This window comes from Eptatretus burgeri, chromosome 12 (genome assembly GCF_056783735.1).
Source record: "Eptatretus burgeri isolate ZD-2024b chromosome 12, Ebu_testis_v1, whole genome shotgun sequence".
Classification (NCBI taxonomy): Eukaryota; Metazoa; Chordata; class Myxini; order Myxiniformes; family Myxinidae; genus Eptatretus; species Eptatretus burgeri.
Window position 1 is genome coordinate 66175761 of NC_140972.1, and position 4512 is coordinate 66180272.

The following is a 4512-nucleotide window of genomic DNA, read 5'->3' on the forward strand; positions in this document are numbered from 1 at the left end:
AAATAAGGCCTCAATCACAACCAGTCAAATAAGGCCTCAATCACAACCAGTCAAATAAGGCCTCAATCACAACCAGTCAAATAAGGCCTCAATCACAACCAGTCAAATAAGGCCTCAATCACAACCAGTCAAATAAGGCCTCAATCACAACCAGTCAAATAAGGCCTCAATCATAATCAGTCAAATAAGGCCTCAATCACAACTAGTCAAATAAGGCCTCAATCACAACCAGTCAAATGAGGCCTCAATCACAACCAGTCAAATAAGGCCTCAATCACAACCAGTCAAATAAGGCCTCAATCACAACCAGTCAAATAAGGCCTCAATCATAATCAGTCAAATAAGGCCTCAATCACAACCAGTCAAATAAGGCCTCAATCACAACCAGTCAAATAAGGCCTCAATCACAACCAGTCAAATAAGGCCTCAATCACAACCAGTCAAATAAGGCCTCAATCACAACCAGTCAAATAAGGCCTCAATCATAATCAGTCAAATAAGGCCTCAATCACAACTAGTCAAATAAGGCCTCAATCACAACCAGTCAAATGAGGCCTCAATCACAACCAGTCAAATAAGGCCTCAATCACAACCAGTCAAATAAGGCCTCAATCACAACCAGTCAAATAAGGCCTCAATCATAATCAGTCAAATAAGGCCTCAATCACAACCAGTCAAATGAGGCCTCAATCACAATGGTCCTGTTCCTTGAGGCCTCAATCACAATGGTCCTGTTCCTTGAGGCCTCAATCACAATGGTCCTGTTCCTTGAGGCCTCAATCACAATGGTCCTGTTCCTTGAGGCCTTGAACATTTCAGAGGCTGTACTTTCATCGGTGTCCATTGGTGGAAGACAAAGCTCTTCACGAAAGCAGGTGGGCCGAGTTTCTCTGCTCAGAACCAAGTGTGTCTGATCCGGGTTTTGACGGCATTGAATGGTTGAGAACCCGTTTTTCAGGGACTCGGGGATGGCTCCAGATGATGATGATCATCATCATCATCTCATCACTTCGTACTGCTGTGGGTTTATAGAGCTGTGCAGCTCTTGGTAGCTTCCATTGTTTCCTTTAACTTTGAAATAGTGACTTTTATGTTCTCTTTTTTGTTTAATCTTGTTTGAGTGTTCTGTCTTCTCCCCGTTATCTAATCTCATCTGGTATTAATAACTAAGTCATACCTTAATTGTAAAAGGTGGTCCAGTCGGATGGTGGTGACGTAGCACACTTACATTTGAGCTGACCAGTCTAGATTCCATTGCCACCCCCCAACAGACTGCCCTGTACGTATGAACTGTTGGATTGGTAATTCCCTGGTAGAGTCTTCCATCAAAAGAAGAGCTTGGGCGGTGCTTCCTCTCCCCTCTCGAGCTCCTTAAGCCCTCGTCTCGTCGTGTTGCCCTTCCCTCGCCAGGTCCTCCTGCTCCGTCCAAACCCACTCCAATCCCCAAAGTCACAAGAAGTAAATCTTTGTCTTTTCATTCTGAAACTTACAGGGAAGCAAACGTTGGAAGGAGAAGGAAGGACATGAGTTTGTGATTGTGAAGCTTGACCTGACAGTGTAGTCGGCGCGGGGTCTCCACAGATTTTGTGGTTTATTTTTTTTTAATGTTTTAACATTCGAATTTAAAGACGTACTTCATGTAATACGTAAACAATGGAATGTAAAATGAGTAAAACAACAAAAGATCAGCGTGTACAGAATCATCGCGGAACGTCGGAAAGGTTTGGCCGATATGGCGATGACGTCACTTCCTGTGCGGCCTATTCGTGTCGGTCTTTCCTGGGTTTGTTTTGTCCATCTGAAAGGTGAGTTCGTGATTTTGATACGTCGTCGTTTCCATGTTTTCTCTTAAATGTCCCTGTTGACATTTCAACGTCGTGTTTAGAAACCGTTTGCACTTTCATAGAACCTTTCGAGCAGCACGACGCTTCAAATGAGAGGTGATTATTTATTCCTGCTCCAGCACGAAGACAGTTTCCTTTGTTGGACTTATGTGTGTACATATGTAAACATGTAATGAGAGTCTGCCCTGTCCACTGCACCGTGTTTATTCGGTTCATGGCTTTTGCTAATCGCTGGTCATGTATCGACCTGACACCCCAACCCCCCACACACCCCCCCCCGCCTCGTTTCCATCTCCCAATCCTCCACAAGTGTCCTCGTCCCCCTCCCTTATTGCACATGTCTCTTGCACTTCCATTACCAATCATCTTGCCAAGCCAGCCATTCCTTATCAACCGTTTCGTTGGAGTGCTTGCTTGAGTGCTTAAGCCCCATGTGCTGCATTGACAGCAGCAATGTCTGCTGAACCCGAAGCTGCGTCGTCCTTCGTCCGTCGTGTCTCTTTCCCTTTGAAGAATTGGTTTAAATTCCTGCTGATCCATTTTTATTAACTGCCTGTTGATTCCAACGGAAACCGTCTTCTGACCGATGATGTTCCAAGTCATTTGCGAATTGGAACATGAGTTGATAAAATGTGCTTTTTTTTTTTTTTTTTGCTTATAGACTTGCGATTGTTTCGTCTATTTACGGAAATTATATTTATTAAAAAAAACTAGAGGGGGAGCACTCGAGAGAGTGCAAAACCTCCACCGCCAATACTGCTGGGTCACTCAAGTGAACCTTATATCTTATTCATTAAATATGATGTCAACAGTGCTGACAGTTATAGTTCTTTTCTCCAACATTTTTTTTTTGGCGGGGAGTGGGGTTGGAAATCACTTAAAACATGTAGAAATGCAAATAAAAATAATTTTTTTTCTCTAACAATTTTTTTCTTTTGGGGGGGGGGGGGACCAAGTCGAAAATCTAATGGCATGAACCTTGGACCATACCTAACCCCCCCCCCCCCACCAAGTTTCGTTGAAATCCGTCGAGGAGTTTTTCCGTAATACTGTTCACAAACAAACAAACAAACAAGCAGTCATAGACTGGTACTTACGAAATCGTCAACTTGACCTCTGACCTTGTCTAATAAAAGCTGTCTCTAGAGAGAAGGTAGCGACGCAAACCAGAAGTTTCTACGATGATTCTGTATCAAACCAACAAAAATCGTAACGTCGACCGAAACAAAAATCTCCATTTCTCCACACAATTATACCTGAACGTAACTCAACGACGCGTCTGCTCGAGCGCACTGTATCATGGGACGACCCGTGACGCGGCGAGTGAAATATTTTTTATACAATCTTAAAACGTCTCCAAAACATCCGATTTTTACCAGAATTTCGACAACCAAGTTTTAAGCGTCCTAAGCGATCGCAAAAACCGAAGACAAAATTAAAATAAACTCGTAACGTCGAGCAAAGCAAAAATACTCCATTTCTCCACATGAATTTATGGAATTATGTTTGACCTCACTGTGACCTTGACCTTTGACCGATTTTGACCAAAATCTAATCAGCACGAGCCATCACGCTCCTGAATCACGTGGTGTAATTTGACATTGGTAGCTTCTTCCGTTCTCGAGTTATCGCGCCTACAAACAAACAAACAAACAAACAAGCAGTCATAGACTGGTACTTACGAAATCGTCAACTTGACCTCCAACCTTGTCTAATAAAAGCTGTCTCTTGAGAAGGTAGCAACACAAACCAGAAGTTTCTACGATGATTCTGTACGAAACCATCAAAAATCGAATGTTTTGGATGTTTGTCCTCACTGTGACCTTGACCTTTGACCGATTTTGACCAAAATCTAATCAGCACGAGCCATCACGCTCCTGAATCACGTGGTGTAATTTGACATTGGTAGCTTCTTCCGTTCTCGAGTTATCGCGCCTACAAACAAACAAACAAACAAGCAGTCATAGACTGGTACTTACGAAATCGTCAACTTGACCTCTAACCTTGTCTAATAAAAGCTGTCTCTTGAGAAGGTAGCAACACAAACCAGAAGTTTCTACGATGATTCTGTACGAAACCATCAAAAATCGAATGTTTTGGATGTTTGACCTCACTGTGACCTTGACCTTTGACCGATTTTGACCAAAATCTAATCAGCGTTATCAATCACCCTCCTGAATCACGTGGTATAATTTGACATTGGAAGCTTCTTCCGTTCTCGAGTTATCTGTACCAAACCATCAAAAATCGAATATTTGACCTCACCGTGACCTTGACCTTTGACCGATTTTGACCAAAATCTAATCAGCGCTAGCCATCACCCTCCTGAATCACGTGGTGTCATTTGACATTGGTAGCTTCTTCCGTTCTCGAGTTATCGTGCCTACAAACAAACAAACAAACAGAAACGGAAGTCATCAATATACTTACGAAATCTTTAGATTTCGTAACTGACAAACAGTAACGGAAGTCATCAGTATACTTACGAAATCTTTAGATTTCGTAAGTTACAAACAGAAAGGGGTGAAAACAGTAACCTCCGATCTTCGATGGCGGAGGTTAAAAAAAAAAAAGAAAAAAATATATATTAATAAATATACTTTTAAATGGCCCCGTGTCGGGGTTCAACGATCCGTGACTGTGTGACGAATCGGCTCCTTCTGATATA

At 42.5% G+C, this 4512-nt stretch overlaps 1 protein-coding gene across 1 annotated transcript in view; it reads left to right on the top strand.

The window, feature by feature from the left end:
* The first annotated feature begins 1721 nt into the window (after positions 1 to 1721).
* Positions 1722 to 4512, top strand: part of SMNDC1 (survival motor neuron domain containing 1) — a 17994-nt gene continuing 15203 nt past the window's right edge. The window contains exon 1 of the mRNA XM_085848325.1: positions 1722 to 1805. The gene's annotated coding sequence lies outside the window, so the exon portion shown is untranslated. The remainder of the gene's footprint in view (positions 1806 to 4512) is intronic.